The following is an 18014-nucleotide window of genomic DNA, read 5'->3' as shown; positions in this document are numbered from 1 at the left end:
TAACTGCCCTCGTCTCCCACCCTGCAGGTCGAGTTCATACGACCCAGGCAGCGCTTCCGAAGAAGCTGTTAGAGAGACAGAGGGAGCGGGCTGTGGCTGCCAGATGGCTATGTATCTATCTCCCACTCCCTGGTGCTACCCCATCACGCAGCATCAACCGTGAGCTCCGGTGGGAAATTAATTCTCTCCCCTGTTTCTACTCAGTAAAGTTTCCACTCCGCATTGTGAGTTTACAGCTATGCATCACTAAATAAGCCCCGAGAAGGGGGAAGACAGCCATGCTGATGTTAAGTGACTTGCTCAGCATCAATCGGCAGGCAGTAGCAGAGCCGGGAATATAAATGACCCTGGGTCCCAGGCGGCGCAGGCTGCGAGAAGCAGCAGCACGCACAGGCGCTGGAAGCTGAGGAGCGGGTTTGCACGGCCCACGCCAAGGGTCATTTAATGCCATGCAACAAGGCATTCCCAGCAGATGCAGAGCTGTATCAGGTTTGCTCTTTTGCAGCTACATTTGCTAGTTTAAAGTTTTGCGTATACTTCTAAAAGTGAGTGCGTGGTGAGGAATCACCTGAGTGTTCAACGCCTTGGTTTTTTGCTGTCTAACACCACCAAACAGCAGCCCATGCAGAAGCCAGCTCAGACTTCACTATTTGGAAAAGTCGCAAGATCACGTTATTCCCAGGAGAAAACGAAATGACCTTCCCCACCCCTTTCTACATTCAGGACGGTGGACTGAGTACGACGTATCATGGATATCATTTAGCAAATACAGGTTGTAAATACTTATTTAATGCAGTATTTTTATAATACACTGGCCCAAGACCTTCTTTTGTATAACACTGTTGGATACCAAGGTCTTACAGGCGGACATGTCTCCCCGGCAATCCTCTACCTTCCTGTACGTACTGGTCATAAGGGAGGAACAGTATACCTGAAATAAATGGGTGTGAAATAAATTAACGCAGATCTTTTAAAGGCTAGTTTTGGAGGCTTATAAAACCCTATATATTCTTTTGAACAATTAGCTCTGGCAGCAAGCTCTTTAATCCAATAAAGCCTCATTATGTCAATAACAGACACCACGCAACACGCAAATCGTATAGCTCCTGTAAAGCAGCCTGCATGAGGGTGAATTAGCTGTCAAGAACGCAGGTCTGGCCTGAAATTATCCCCAAAGCAAAGGCAAGGTATTCACACTAAGATCAGATTTCTCTCCTACAACATCCATGGGCTCGGAGCTCACTGCAGACAACAGGACACCCTCTACGGACTTCAACAGGCCTCGTGAAAAGCACCCTAAATGGGGCTTCTTTCCAATCTTGGGCCACCCAGCCAAAGTTATTCACCATATCCTATTACTGGTCAAGGAAGAGCCTCTGCTGTTGCACTAACAGAAATGATTATACAGTGCAAGAACGATGACCTTGGAGCGAGTTTTCAACCAAAATGTCCTTAGGAAAGTAGTCTCTTTCTACGTTAAAGGGACTTCACCGAGCAAGTGATGAGAGCTGAGCAACTCTGGCTTCTTCATCAGACCTCTGGCCAGAGGTAAGAGAAAAACGAAGGCTACAAGGACACAGACCTTCTGAGCTTCAAAGACCCACGTTTCAGAGGATCTAAGGGAAGACGCTGTCCCCGTTAAAAGCAGAGCCCTGTGCACAGAAGTGAACCTAAGGCAACTCACTGCCATCTCCCAAAACAAATCAACTGCCACCAACGTGCAGAGAAACACCATACAGTTTTTTTTCTTAATTGAAAAATAAAAAGGATACTGCTATTGCACTTTGAAATTCTATCAACTGTTCACCTTAGCATCAACTTCCCAGCCTTGTCAATGATAGCAAGAAGGGCTGAGGAGGTATTTTCAGGGGTTTAGGGACTGCATTTTCATTTGCTTTGCTTTTTTTTGTGGCAGCAGTACCTAAAAGCCAAAGGGCCCCACAGCATCCCCAAAGCCCGTTGGGACCATTTGTGTGTGATATCTGCTCCAGACAGGCTGAAGCAGAGACCAGTGCAGCGGCCACTGCTTCTGGTCAGCCCCTCGACTTCTACTGCATCCAAAGCGTGAGCTAACCCCTCTCCCTTCTGCTTTCCAGCATGGTTCCTCTCACCCCGGCTCATGAGCTTCTCCCCTCATTGCATCAGATTCAGCCGCACAGAGATAAAAGACTCTGATTTGCTTTGCAGAAGCTAGAACAAGATTAAAAAAAAACCCCAAACACCACCAAAAAAAAAAAAAAGCACAAAAGCACCAGTTATGGAGGAATTCAGCGTTTTTACTGCCACCCCCCAGCTCCAGACATCAGCTCCAGTCAAATCCACCCAGACAATAAAGTCATTTATCACTTGAGGACTTGCACAGGTTCGATACCTGATGTAAAGCAGATGATTGCTTCCATTGATTCAGATGAAATATCCGAGCAGAGCTGCGGCCGGCCACGGCTAGAGCGCATGCACGATTTGTAATGGTTTAATAAATAAACCATTGATTACAAAATGGAGCCTGATAAATCCTGACGGGGCACATCTGCAGCTGTACCTCTCCTCTGACTCCTATAATTAACGGCTTAGTACTGTGCTACTGTTAAGTGAGGACCAGCTCATCCAGAAGCAATAGCACATGTTAGCGACATTTATGCAAACGTGCGTAATTACTGCACCCGGCATAAATGACAAGGTCACTCCCTCATTTTGGCCGAGATTTTCTCGGGGGAGACCGGCAGCGTTGGCTGGGGATGTCTTGCCCCAAGACAGACCGCTTCTAACGCCAGGGCTTCAGCTGCCCGAGAGGGCGATACCGCAGCAGGGAGGCAGGACACGAATCCCACAGCAAACGGGGAGATCGGCCCTAATTAAGTCAAGCAACCACCAGAAGATGCTGAATGAGAGACGTGGGGACCGACTGGGCTGGGAAAGGGACCGTCTCACTCCTGGTGACGGGTTTTAAGAAAAACGTCACATCAGACACCCCTTGACAAATAGTATCTCGCAAGCCTGAAAGAAAGACCTGGACAACTCCAACCTCATACGGTGCCTTTCTCCTAAGCAACAAAACTACAGCCGTGCTGTGAATAGTTGTTTAAATGCCTTATTTCTCTCTTGAAAAAGTGCTGGATTTAGAAGATCGCAACCAGCCCATGAGCGTTGTTGATACACAGGAGAGGAAACACGAGCCACATCAAACGGCGTTCATCTGCCCACGCCAGTGCTCCTGCCGCAACCGTGACGCACAGCCCCAGAGCTCCGCCGTGACACTGGAGCCTTCAGCCGGAGCCCCCAGCATTGCCAGCTTTTGTCTCTATCTGCATGGATGACACCAGGACAGAAGTACTACATCTTTCTGTAACTGATATAATATGCTCTTCCAAGAACGTATTTAGGTATCGAGCCAGTCTAATACACGTCCAATTACCAGTGGAACTGCTTTACTTTTTACCAACCCATTAGACTCTCCAGTCAAAGGTACCAAGTATCAGAGAAATCTTAATCCAATAGCCAACCATTGACGTGAGACTCATATTTATCTTCATACTATTTTAACAAGGTTGCAGCTTCCTGATGACATTCTTCTACAGTTTCAAGGCAAAAAACCAGATCCTTAAAACATACATATATTGCAGAGGAGACTGACAGAGAGAGGAGAGGAAGGAGAAGGGATTTTTCTCAATTTTTTATTTGACTCCCTACAGGCTGACTGGAGACAGAAACAGACATATGATTTAAAAAGCAAACAACCAACCAACCCACTAGATTTTATCATGGTTAATTCTTGTAATTTAAAGAGGTGACTTTGCCCATTTCAATTTGAATGGAAAATGAGCTTTCTTTGAAAACATAATGCATAGATCTACAAAATATTTTAAATAACGTAGGGGGTATTACTGAGTAATGCCCATCAGAAAGTATTCATCTGAGCTAATCCTGTTTCCCAAATGAAATAAAGTGCAACAATAAATAATGGCTAATGTGTAATTCCATGCAAAGTCAGGACCAATCTTTTCTTTCATTAAACTTGATACAGTGTATGTGCTATGCATTTTTAATACCTTTAAATAATTTAGGAGAAATAGTGCAGACTAAGACCGACAGGAAGTAGTCTACGCTCCTAATTTTAGGAAACAGTCTATAAATGAAATTTCAGGAGGATATAACTTCTTGATTAAAGGCAAATTGTTGTTGTCACACCCAGAAAAAAAATGTAGTAGTATATCTTATTACTCTAATTTATTATATTTATTACTATACTTATTACTAAGAGAGTACCGCAAAGACAACCACCAAAGACTCACAGTCCAGGACCTCACCGTGTTATGTTCTCCCCAGCCACTGCAGAATAAACAGCAATCTACAATTTGAGATATTACAGCAAAAAATGGCTCCTCTCATAAGCCTGCATCAGCTTCTGATTTCTGACAGGCAGCAGGAGCAAATGCATTTCTGACTCTTTCCATTTTCTTGCTGGATGGCTCTCAAACGTATCTCTTCCTCCTCCCCACCCGTCACTGCTGACCCTTATTTCCTGTGCACGGTATTTCTGTCCTTCCCGTGAATCTGATGTGCCTGATAGACCGGGCGTGCAGGATGCTGATTAGCGCCGTCGCCTTTAAAGCTTCCCTAACCCATTTCTCAGGTAATCTTGTACGAACGCCTATCTACAGCCAGCACATGTGGCAGAGATGCAGTTGCTCACCTCTTACTCCAGAAACACCTGCAATAAATCAGAGAAAAGCTCTTAGCCCAGATGTTGAAAGGCAGGGGCCTAAGAGCCTGGCTGGAGCTGGAGCTGGAACCCAAATCCCACCATGTGCTCGTACTTTTCCCTCCAAGTTCACAGCAGTGAAGGGGGCTAGTGGATCCACGGAGTGAAAATAAAAGGCAAAACATAATGCATGAGCTTACGCAAGCAAATAGTAATGCAAATGAATAACTCTACTCACACAAGCAGTCTCCATAAATCCCAAATCATGTTTGTGTTCAAATACTTCCTCCCACGGCTGCAAAATGTGTGAGGAGGCTGAGAAAGAGTCATCCGCGAGTACAAGGATTCACGCGACTTAAAGTCATCCTTATTAAAAACAAACCGTGCGTATTTACCAAAGGAGTATACGAGCAACCTCGGCCGTCTCCCTTCCTTCGGTCAACACAAGGAGAGACCAAGCTGCTCCGGAGCAGACCGAGGAGGACATGCTTTTTCAGCCAAGGGGGCTGAAACAGCTTCCACTTCCACTTGGGGGATTCGCTGCAGAAAATACCTACTTTAAATCAAGTTTTATAGCTTGTGTCACGCCGACTAAATAATTTAATACCCCCTTATGGCTTTAAAATCTCTTAGTTAGGGAGACAAACCTATTGCACCACAGGTGGTAAATCCCTCTACCAAAAGAAGAGTAAACTTGGCCTTGAAAAAAATTTTTTTTTTTAAAAAAAACAATCAACCAAAGCCCCATGTAAGCTAGTGGGTAAGAGATTTAAGTCATTAGAAAAGAGATCAGATGAGTTATGGTAAAATCTTCGAGCCTGGAACTTTCGATCAGTTTGTACTAAGCTCTGAAAGACTACAACACCTCTTGCCATAAAACACCAGTGTATTTTAAGGGGAAATCATGTGTAAAGAGGAACAGATTATAGTATGAACCTAATTTAACTCTACTAAAAGCTACAAATACCTAATCTACCACAGTGTTTCAAAAAATGAACCCTAAACATGAAAAATCCAGCCACCACACAGAGTCCTGGGCTAGAGACCATATCAGGTTCAGCAGGGGGGGGAAAAAAAAAAAAAGAAAAAAGAAAGAAAAAAAAGCTGTGGCAGCCTGTTCCTCTCAACCCAAAGGGGGCTTGGATCTTTGAAAAGGCATAACCACACTTACTCTCTGCTTAGGCGACTTACATAGCAACCAGGTATCAAGGAAGTCATGGATTTTATGAGTTCCAACTTCACAACGTACTCGAGCAGGATTACTTGTGTGCACAAAGTTAGGAATTTATCTGTCTGTGCTTTACGTGCAAGATCAGCGCCCTATATATTATTCTCCCTTGAACTGGTGTTTGCATGTGACAGCCCTCCCGAGAAGCAGCCATCTTTGAAGGTGAACCCCTCGCTGCTGAGCCGCAGCCTCGCATTTCACAGCTGAAACAGGCAGCGGCTCTGAAGCCCCTTGGACTTTTCCCTCCGAAAGCAGTACGAGGCAGGTTTCCAGCACAGAAGTGGACACAAAAACTCAGATATCACTGAGAAAAACAAGCCGTGATCTTGAAGGACCTGCGCGATGCTTAGATGCTCAGCGCTTGGTCCTGGTTTGGTACAGCACTTCCAACAGTGCACCGGGCAGTTATCCTCGGGGCTCCTTAGAAAGGCATAAACATTATCTTTTTTGGAGAGTTAGGTAGCACCCGATAGTCACAATGATTTTATTTAGCAATTAATCTGCAAAGTTTGAGGAGGTATCACTGAGCGCAGAGGAGGAGGGCTCCGTGGCTGCAGGACGCCAGACCCAGCGCTGCTGGTGCTTCCACCCCAACGGGTACGTCTCGGTGAGAAGAGTCCTCTGCCCGAAGGACGGTGCCTGCTGCACCGCTACGTTGCTGCGCGAGGGTACGCAGCTCTTCCAAAACACTTGTATCTTGAGAAAGCTTTCTCTGCCTGACTGCTCCTGTCCTTAATGAAGGAAACAACAAAACGAATAAAAAACCCACAAAAAAAAAAACCCACCAGGGGAAATTTCTGGCCTCAGGGGAAAAAGCCACAGTGTTTCCCCTTTAAAAGCAAACCGAGGATAGGAAATTGAGTAAGGCTTAGAACAATTGAGTGAATGAACTATTTAAAGAGCATTTTTTCTGTCTGCTATATAGCACAGACACAAATGTATACTCATTGTATATACCTTCCCCCCAATTTTCCAATAAGGAACGTGCTTCTGTGTTCCTCTGCGCACGCAACAACGCCTCTCCACCAAGTCTTCCTCTAATATTCTGAATTTCTCAGCAGTTTCAAAACTAATAAAAAAGACTAATCTACTTAGCAGAAGGAAGCTTCCCTCTTTCTTTACTGCCAAATCTTTCCACCTCGTTACTAGTTTTCAGATGTAAAGCGTGCAACACCCAGGGAACCAGTGACAGATTTAAGGGCTAGCCCCTGATGCCCGTGCAGTGCTTCAGACTAGCACTTTGGGACCAATAAGACTAACTAGGAGGTTCACAGTTTTCCAAATGAACACAGAATAATGGCTTCTCTTTTTTCCATCCGGATCCAGCAGCAGAAGGCATCCAACTTCTGGGGAAAGGTAATATAAGTGCTCCCAATCAGTAATATCAGAGCTTTCTAAACAGCTTTTCCATGAAGCCACATACAGCATAGAGCTAAATAAAACCTTTTTTTAGTCCTCACGTGAAGTGACCTGCCTAACTTAAAACGCGGCTTTATCATCTAATAAAACCTTCCATCGCACTGAATCGCCCTGTGCGTTCCTGCACACAGAGATAAAACGTGTGTGCGTGTGCACATGGGTGCGCACACACGCAGCCCTATTGCGTATCCTCCCGTTTCACCATCTGGCATCGTTCTAGGGATTAATAAAAACAAAGTTAGGTTTAAAATATCACATGCGTGCCCAGGGAAGGAGAATTCTCACAGAACATTTTAACAACCTACGTGGAGGTGCTATGAGAAAAACAAGGCAAGCCAGCTATGACTGTGAGCACGTGTTAGGAACAGAAAATGCACATTTATCAAATTGGCGGACGCAAAAAGTTACAACTAAATGCATTTTATGTAGCATAAGTAAGTTGCAAACCAGCACGACTGATTAAAGCTTGTTCGGGTCCAGAGGAATTGAAATATGACGAATGCTAATGCGACAAAGAAATGTCAAAATAGATGAGGAATTACACATGCCAGCGACAGAACAAAAACTAGCTGAGATTAAGTCAGAGACAAAGATGAAATGCCAGATTGCCTAAAGCTAATTATCTGGACAATTAATGGAATGCCTGCAACTCGTTTTGATTATTAAGAGCACAGTCTACTGGAGAAAGGACAAAGCTATTTGCAAAAGTCCGCACTGATTTCCTCGGAAGAGGATGCTGGCAATGAAGTGGAAGAAATTCTTACCCTGGAGATCACTAAGCCAGCTGCTAAACTATGGTACAGCCATGTCACCTGGTACCAAAACCATACCGATCCCTTCCTTGGGCTGTCACTGGTGTCAAAATTCGATGCACATCTCAATTCCCAAGCTGATAATTTGACAGGGATCCTAGATAAGGAAAAATATTTCTATGTCTTTGATGCTACAAAGCAAGACACATACAAGTAAGTATTTCTATACTTTGACCTGCCAGAAATTAAATTTAACTTCCTCCTTTTCTTCCTTAATTTCATCATGCACCAGTTTTCAGGAAATTCCAACATTCTTCTATATTTATCCACTCAAGAGCTAAATACGGTTCCCAGATAAATTCTTTATGTGATGACACTTCTTAAACTAGCCGCAGACCAGCCAGATGCAAATACCTACTCAGTCAGTTAATATGAGGAAATATAAAGATGTTTAATAAAAAAATATTTCACTTCTTTAAAGAAAAAAAGATGGAAGAAAAAAAGGCTAATCCCAAATACATAGATGTTACCTATGGAGAGTTATCTGAGCCTTTTTCCTATGGTACTGGACCACATTAGTATCTGGAAAGAGAAATACCCAGCAGGTTTCCCTTTTAAGCGCATGTTTGTGACAGTAACAAGCATGGGGGCCACGTTCTTTTGAATCACAGTACAGTTTTAGCTTCCCCCCCGCCAGTGACATCCTGGGAAATACGTATGCATTCACCACTGCCATTAAGCATCACATCCATCAGCCGCAAGCCACTTTACCCGCGACAGCGGAGAGTGGAAATAGATGTGACCCAACCCTGGTGTTTCTCCAAAGGGTTTCCCCACAGACAGTCCCTTCAAATACCAGATGTAAATCACAGCACCTATCTCGGCTGAGCAAAGGCCCGTAAATGCAAACGCCCGAGCACAAGCTCTGCGAGACCCGGGAGGGCGAGCGGCACGGTCACAGTCAGCTCTGCCCGTCAGCCAGCTCAGACCCACCAGGAAAACTCCCGGGGCTGAATTTACGCGTTTGGGCTCTGCCACAGACTGATGTAGTTATGCTGCTTTCAGCACTTAGCTAACACCTTTGCACTGCATGTATATTCATTCTGGAGGTTTTTACATCATTTAACCGCTCAAGATGTAGGAATTTCCAGACTTGCCTTGATCCTCAAATGAGGATGTATTTCAGCATAGGGATCAAAAAGCCAAGCTGTTCCTGCCTCTTGTTTAAATTCGGCATCGTTCCCTTAAAAAGCGCAAGCCTACAAGACAGCACTCGCTTCAGAACGGATCGCAATCCGCTGCGCTACTTGAGACAGACCCTTTGCCACGCTGACATCAGTTTAACACGCCGTGCGGAGATTAAAACTGGTTTTACAAACAGAATTCCTGAACAGGCAGCGGATTTTAGCCAAGGGGAAGGCAGCCAGCTTTGCAGCAGGGAAACCAACTTCAAACAGGCGTACCAGGAGGGAGCCCGTGCCTTCAAAACATATTTTGTCCATCTTTGGATGACAGAGATAAGATGCCGCATTGGGGAAGCTGCATTTCCTATTTTACTCTCTGCGGACGGAGGGCTGGAAAAGGGACCGACATTTAGGGGTTTAGAGCTGATGTACCACCTCAGCAAAAATCTGTTTGGTGCGCAAACACAGCTTTGCTGACCGGTTGGCGAAATGGCACCGGGCACCACTCTAAATCCTGGGGTAAAGCGATTTTAGTAAAACCCCAACGAGTTTTACGAACACGAAGAATACTTTGCACATTATCCGACAGCAACAGCCTTTGCCCCTGCTCCCCGTGAAACCCCGGCTCCCAAGCGCAGCGGTCACGGCAGTTCAGAGAGGGATCGCGAGCAGGACGGATGTTCACCTCCTTTCATCTCGTACTGTTGCTAGAACTCAGGCCACGTTCAATTACCGCCTCCAAGTAGGGTCACAGGCAGAAAATATTTTGGACCCACAGGCTTAAAAGGTATGTTTTTCACCAACAGGAAAAGTACCCTAAATGCTTTTGGTCATTTGTTAAATATTAGGATGCTTTTCAAAATATTTTATCTTGCTAACAGTTAAGGGGTTTCCAGGCCCTTTGGGAAAAAACCCGCAACATTAATATTTCATCTTCCAGATGGGCCAAATCTCTCTTTTTTTGCCATTTTAACTAATTTTCAGCTTCTGAGATGGTGATTAACATTTTGGTCAGAGACATAAGCACAAACAAAACCTCTTAGCATAGCAGGTCATACCGGTATTCAAAAAACGTGCTTACTCTGTTTTCGGCTTTTATTTTGGTTTGCCAAAACGAAGGATTCAGCTTTTTCCCACGGGAGAGTTGACAGACACGCTGATTTTCAAAACACAGATATGATGGAGGCTGGTGTAAAACCAGACATACGCGACGAAGCCACAACACTCTGTCCTGCACGCTCAAGTCAAGGCAAGGAAGTGGGGAACAAAGCGCACTGCAGTGCTTCAAGGGGAAAAAAAGCTGATAGGTCCAGCTCAGCTGCTGGAGTAATGTTTTCTGATCTTTGCTCACAAAAGATGATTTAAGGCTTTGAAAGATTTTCTTCCCCCCCCCCCCCCCCCCCCCCCCCCCCCAAAGTGTGTCAGAATAATGCACGCTTCTGCTGACCCCATGGGAGTCACGGGAATCGTGCCCATCATGCTGATGCCACTGTCCGCCCGGTACCTACCATGTCTGTACTTCTAAAAAGTTAAAAAAAAAAAGTCCTCTTCATTTTGTGAAAGGATATTTTTCCTTTATCTCAGTCTTAAAGGTAGTTGGAAATTTATACAACCTGTATCTACACTTGGAGAGGTAATGCAGGGGGAAGCATCGTTGCTGGACTCCAAATTTCTTCACAGGCTTGACAAAACCCAACCACTGCAAAACATGAGCGAGGAGCTGTATGTTGCCCTCAGCTTTGATTCCCCTCGTACAAACAGAGGTTAAAAGACTACTGAGAGATGTGTTGTAGGCTTCTGCGATACAATACATCCATCTCAAGCGCAGACGTGAATGATCTTTCAAGACTGAGGCTTTGGTAAAGCAACAATTCTGTATTTAAATGATGATTTGTTTGGACAAGGTTTTCAGGAGGAATCCTGCATGGCAGCTGTTCCCAGCGAGTTCAGCATGCGCCAGAGTGCTCATTTTTATCCTACCTTTTCATAGCCTTAAAAAAAAAAAAAAAAAAGGCATGTGTCTCTAATTGACTACTCTTTTCACATCTCAGGCGAGTTTTTTCCGTTACGAAGAATAACCTGTGTTCTTCCAAACCTCACAGATCTTAATCAGAGGAAGAGATGATATACGAGGGGAGGTTCCTCCTTTTCTAAAAATTCTGCCAGGGTAGACTTCAGAAAACATGAACATTTTTAGACAGGGAACATTTTAAACCTTCAAATGAAGGGAGAACAAGAGCTTAAAAAAATACATGCATGCACATATTTGATTTAAATGATGAAATCCTACTCATGAAAATAAATAAGGTATATACACAAGAGGTGGCCCAAATGATAGCCCTGTTGTCCCATTAATCATATTTATTGCAAAAGTCTAATAATGTTATCTTTGGTCCCAGCTTCAGCAGCCCATAATTTAACACAAGCACCTTTTTTCGGCATGCGAATCAGGTACTAACGCTGTCTCTTTCAACCTCTTTTGTGCTTCTAAATTAGAAAACCCAAATGTCATTTTTCTTCAGATATGAAACACAGTCAAGGTCACTGTAAAATAAAAGAGCAATTAACTTCACAAGCAAACTGTTGTATGGGAGTGAAATACAGTACTTGAAAAAGTGACTAAAAACTAAAACTATTCCTACAAGTGACATCCCTTGATCAGGCTAAAAATGACAGAACACAGCTCCAGAGATTCTTGTCAAATTAAAAAAAAAAAAAAGTCATGGAAGATATTTCCCCCACCCAGTAATTTGTTTGCTGTGCTTTTATTGCTGCAAGGTAGGCAGGCTTGCTGTTTTGATAGCTCTGATATTGGAAAGCTGGCTCTGCCTCCCCTCATCTTCGCCCTCTCCAAAATGAGCCCAAAACAGCTAATAAACCATTAGCCCAGAATTTCTCATTGTGTTTACCAGTTAAATGACAGAAGTTTTAAGAATTCTCTGAATAAAATTCAGGATGGGGTTGCCCTACCTGAAAAGACAAAGAGAAAGCTAACATTAAGGATTTGGAGTTGATATGTATTTTAAAATACAAAATTATCTCAGCTCTGACCCTCCCCTAAAATCAGCCAAGATTTTTGTAACTCGGTAAAATTAAATGCGTTATCAACACACAACTGACTGTGCAACCCAGCAAAGATAAATTATCTCATTATTACCATAGAAATCAGATGAGGCGTGCATAGTAAGTGACATATTAAATGCAATTATAAAACCCTACTGAAGTGATGTTAGTGACCTGACACATGACAAAAAAACCCAACGAGGCAATGCAGAATCCAGGCTGGAAGACGCACTGATTTTATTTCTATGCAGCGTACATCGGATACAAAAATACTACTTAGCCATCAGTAGAATTCCCATAATCAAAAGCATTGGAAAAATTTAAGAAATTATTGACATGGAAAGAAGGGGATGCCTTCAGGAGAAGCAGAGCTACCCACTAATGCAGCGATCTGCAATTGCTAGGATGGGGTGAGCGGGTTAGGAGAGCTACCTTCCCCGAATCGCCCACCTCCATCCCATCACACACACAGTGCCGATCAGTTGCCAGACATAGGTATGTTCCCAATTTTCACATCTGCAGTGATAATTTTCCAATATCAACTATCACAAAAATACAGCAGGAGAGAACCACACAGCTCAAAGAGTCCGCGGGGAGCCCCCCACCCATCTCCTGCTGGCAGTACCGGTGACCTAGACCCCTCCTGACCAGCATTTGCCCTGCTCTCCTCGAACCCCCCCAGTGCCAGAGACCCCAGTACCGCTGCAAGCAGACTATCTGGTGCCTCTCTCTTCTCTGTTGCAAAGGTTTTTTCCCTTAAAAAAAAAAAAATCTAACCTACATTTTCCTCGCTCCAACTTACTCCTCTTTACCCAGCTCACAGCAGACAGATGACAGGCTACTCCCCGCTCTGCAGCAGGCTTTTACACCTACCGGGGTCGCACAGCCTAGCCAAGAGAGCCGATGACAGCTTGCGTTATTTCAACTCGCTGTCCTACATCCTATTTTCTAAATTCCTCATTGTTCGTGTTGTTAACCTTTGCCCTCCCTTATATCTTTCTTCAAGTCCTGCGCCCCAAAGTGGACTCACAAATACTCCAGCTGAGTCCTTATAGGCACCAGCTACCTAAAAAGGATGAATTAAGGCATCCTACATGCAACACCGTTCACATCCAGCAAGTCATCTTCTTGCAACGGTATGTCACTGTCGACTCACATCTCGTTTGTGACACTTTCTAACTTTCAGGCTACAGAAGAGACACCCCTTGGGAGTCGTCCCCTGCTAGGGCAGTGAATTGTCCCTGCCTAAATACCACCCTTTTCACTTGTCCAGTGGCACTGCGCCCTGCGTGAGAGCACGGTCCCCAGCGAAAGCCCAGTACTGGTGATGGTCACTGGAAGACGGCGGTAGGGCCACCTCTCCCGCAGCGGCTGCTCCGGAGGAGTGCTTAACTCCACCTTTCACCACTGGCCTCTCGCTCCATCTTTGGCAGCCACGACAAGCAGAGCTGGGAGACAAATGAGGAGCCCGGCCCCCAAATGTGACCCCCAGCCGCTGACTTGAAACAACCCAGAAAACATTCATGGCAAAGCAACCGCTTCCCACCAAACAGCTCAGCATCCCTCCTGGGACCACAAAATGAGACAACTAAGAGATTTGGTCTCTGCTTGAAGTGGAAGATCTTCAGAGTGGTCAGGGATGGCTCTTCCCAAAACACAACCTCGATGGCTGGCAAAAAAGATGGTTTGGTTTTTGTGGGGGGTTTTTCGGTGGTTGGGTTTTGGGGTTGTGTTTTTTTTTTTTTTTCCTTCTTCTGACTTGCACCTGACTTTCACAGTGAATTTGGAAAGCAAACCCCTGTTCAGGCCACGGTGCTGAGGGAGTCTCTGGTCTGAGCCTGTATCAAAATAGTTCTCTGCTATATCTCATACTTGAAACGGCATTGCTGAATGGGACTTGAATAACATGAAATATTAGAAAAAGTAATCAAAAACTCTGTTTAGTTTGATAAAATCAGGTCAAAGCAACATACGCTCGTACCTGGTTCAAACACATTGTTGTTACACTTTTGGAGAATATTCTGTTACTGATTAAGAGCCTCATTTTTATAGGGAAGACGACAAGAGGGTCCCGCGCCTGCAGTCGGCAGTGGTCCCAATGAGACGGGGCATTGCTCTGGAGCTCCCTGCCGTCTTCCTCCACTCGCCATCGCGTCAAAGAGGGGGGAAAAAAGGTGTGAAAAAAACCCCTCGTGCTCCTACTTCACGTCACTAGCAAAAGAGAAACGCAAACACGCGCTTTTTACGTGCCCTTGTCAGAGGACCCAGGGATTTTGTTCACTTATTGGAATGCTTTTCCCTCCTTTTAATGCAACTTTCAGCTGCCACCCACGCCCTTGCGAGTGGCACTGGTAGGCGTTAGATGTGGAAACAACCGTGCCAGAGAGACAGAGAGCGAGCAACCATTTTCTGAGCACATTGTTTCATTCTGCGACAAAATAAGTTGCGCTGTTCACAGAGAATTACTCTTTATCCATCGCTTCACTCAGCAAGACAGGCTAATACAATTTATGCTCTTTTTCTTTCTCTGTACAGTTCATTTTGTTCCTCCTGGAGATTAGGAAACAAATTACAAATCGACTGGTTTAAATTCCCAACGCACAGAGGGGTAATATTGTTTAACTGCAGGTATGTTGCTGGGATGCGGTTCTCCATTTTAATACATTCACTTTAACCATAAAATTAATTACTCGGTGACATTAGTAAACAGAAATAACCAACAGAGACAACTGCGTTTTCATTTAAGTGTATGTTAATATGCAAAAATGATATACAGTTAAAGATTTGAGCATGTTCAGTTCTGTTTGTGGGCAGTGTCCAAATTCTTGGTTTTTAACTTTGAAAGGTTAAAAAGTTTAATTGGATTAATTTGGCGGTCTACTTACATTATCCAGTAGGGATATTTTAAGCCATTACAGAACGTCTCTTGTATTGCCCGATATACAAGCCAATGAAATAGAGATGAGGATTTGTTATTGGCCAGAACCAATTATTCCTGCTGGGAGAAAAGATCAATTTGTGATAAAAATTAGAATGAAGTAATGGGATAAGAATTTGAGAAGTTTTGACCTCACAATAAGTTAATATCTTCCCTGGAAAAAAATTAGATACAGACTTTACCTTACACTCTTTTATATGTGAAACTAACGTAAGAGCAAAAAGGCCATTTTCAGTGTCTGGGTCTTTTGTCCTTTCTTGCTGAACAGAAAACACCAACAAATTAATTCTCTTTATTCTGCATGCCGCACATTTAGTCTTTCAAATCTGAGTATCAGCTACCAGAGCTACTTTACGCTAGCAAGAACTACTCACAGCCTACTCACCGATGGAAAGGGAGAACTGCCAAAAAATGTTAGTAAAGAAGTCTTGAAACAGCAGGGGTTGAACTCATCTGCCTGTGCGTCCATAAGAACCCCAAATATCCTTTCCTCAGAGTTTACGTGGAGTCTCGCACCTCACGGACCCCGCTGGAAGAGCGAGCTCCTGCGGAAACGCTGCCTTGCCGATGCTTCTGCCCGTCCGCTCCCAGGCTCTCCCGTAACCTTACGGCTGCCGCGGTGAATCACCCCAGGGAAGCGATCAGCCAGAGCCCGATATTAAAACTGCATCAACTCTTCTACTCCGTCCCTTACCGGCTTCTACTTTTCCGTGCTTTTGTTCCACGCGGGGAGAACATCATCTTTTCTTAAAGAACAACATCTAGGTGCTAGTTAAGTGACACTTGGAGCTGCTTTTAGCAAAGACTGCTAACTTCTCAGGTTCACAACCCTCCCGCGCTGTGCGATTCCCGCATGCAAAGGCAGCAAACCACGTTCGGTTTCACACGTAGCACAGACCCAGCCCTTGAACACAAAGACAATTTCGGTCACTTCCCGCGAGACACCCCCAGACTCAGCACACGTAGCGTTTCCTCAGCTCAATCACCCGCAAGTTTCTAATGAGGTTTCAGCTTTTTATTTCTCTTCGGTCTGCGAGAAGTTAGTCTGATCTTTGCTCTCAGGTTCATTTTACAGCGATTCTGCTCTGCCTTCCAGGCTATCGAGTTTCCTTACCCTTCTTACTCCCCCCCTTTTATCTCCTCTTTGCTCCTGGGAATGGCTCCACTGCAGAGGCTCCTCCGCCAAGGACTGGGACAAACCCCGCGCTGCCTCGCCCCGTGCTAAACTGGGGGGCAGATGACGGAGTTTATGGGTAGTCACAGGGTCGGGTTAAGCCTTCACCTCTGCAGCTGTAGAAATTTTAATACTAATCTATGCCTTCTGACTGCGTGCTAAAATAACTGAAGATGAGAACTGGGTGTGAAGGGGCACTTCATCTCCAGCTGCGTTTCAGCTCTGGAGAGCGATGGCAGAGTGGGATACCGTTTGCAATATCCCCGTTGGATTTAAGATAGCGACTTTATTATAATTTTAAACATCTTTTAATTAACAAATTCTTTCGCAAGCCACCGTCAGCGGCGGTTTCCATGGATGCTGCTATTGGATATTGCAGAGCACAAAGCGGGGCTGCAGCAGCGGAGGGGAGGGGGAGGCCACACACCGTGCCAATGGGGAGAGGGACCACCGCTGCCCGCCGGGACCCTGGCCGAAGAGCAGAGGTAAGGCTGCTTTCACAGCCCTCTCCCCTCGGCAAGGATCACCTCCCGGGAAGGCATCAGGAGAACGGCGCTGAATGGAAGCGTGCCTCCTCCATCCACCCGCTGCCAGTCCCACCAGGTCCACCCGCTGGCACGGAGATCAGGTCTGCACCTCCCGTGGGGAGGACGACCACGTTCAGCTCCGCTCTACACCCGAGGAACATCCCTGTAGCTCTTTCATACCACAACGGGTATGGGCTTTAATTTGTTCATCTCCGACGTTCAATCAAACAATCTACAGTAGGTCGACTTTCTGATGGGAACTGAAGGCGATTCTTTAATTAGATTTAAGAACTGCAACACTTGAAGTTAAATCATGCTTAGAAAGATGAAAATTGAAAAATGATAACTAATGGGATTTACAGATGATTTCCTTTAAAAGTAAAAAATTATTATTACACACATGAACCCCAAGGACCTTTCCATAGCTGTTAAAAATATTCTTCTTAACAGCAGACAATGAGAATATAGCCACTTATATGGAAAAATGAACAACAAAGATTCTGCTAAGACATTTTCAAATAAAAGCAAAGATTCCCAATTATAGACTAGAGCCTGCAGTCCCGTCCACCTCCTCCTACGTTTCAGATTCTGTACTTCTTTTGCAACTGAAAATGATGTCGCAGCTAGGTAACATGGGGGCTGCACGCCTGGGTTTTGACCTAAGCAACATTGATGAAGCCAACTGTAAAAGGGGACATCGAATCCTAGTTCAGTGGCATGTAAGCAAAGTGAAATCATGTTTTCAAATATCTGTCCTATCGCAAAACAGTATTACAACTCAAATTTAATACTGTTTAAAGAAAGAAACAACTTAGGACCTTAACACCTATTGCAAAAAAGCCAGGTAGCATATTTTTAGCTAACATTCACATTGTTGTGGATTTCTTCAACCATGCTAACAATTCCCAGAAATTATTGCTTGTGGTTTAACATTACACCAAAAAGGGGTAATGATAATTTCCAGTTTTCCCCCTTGTAAATCCAAGCATTCTCTTTTGCATCACATTCATCTCTTCTGACACAGCCCCAA

At 44.6% G+C, this 18014-nt stretch overlaps 1 long non-coding RNA gene across 1 annotated transcript in view; it reads right to left on the bottom strand.

The window, feature by feature from the left end:
* LOC129203656 (uncharacterized) overlaps positions 1–18014 on the bottom strand; it is a 59109-nt gene that overhangs the window by 12631 nt on the left and 28464 nt on the right. The window lies entirely within an intron of this gene.

Source organism: Grus americana, chromosome 2 (genome assembly GCF_028858705.1).
Source record: "Grus americana isolate bGruAme1 chromosome 2, bGruAme1.mat, whole genome shotgun sequence".
Classification (NCBI taxonomy): Eukaryota; Metazoa; Chordata; class Aves; order Gruiformes; family Gruidae; genus Grus; species Grus americana.
The sequence above is the reverse complement of the archived record's forward strand: the minus strand, read 5'-3'. Positions and strand labels throughout refer to the sequence as shown.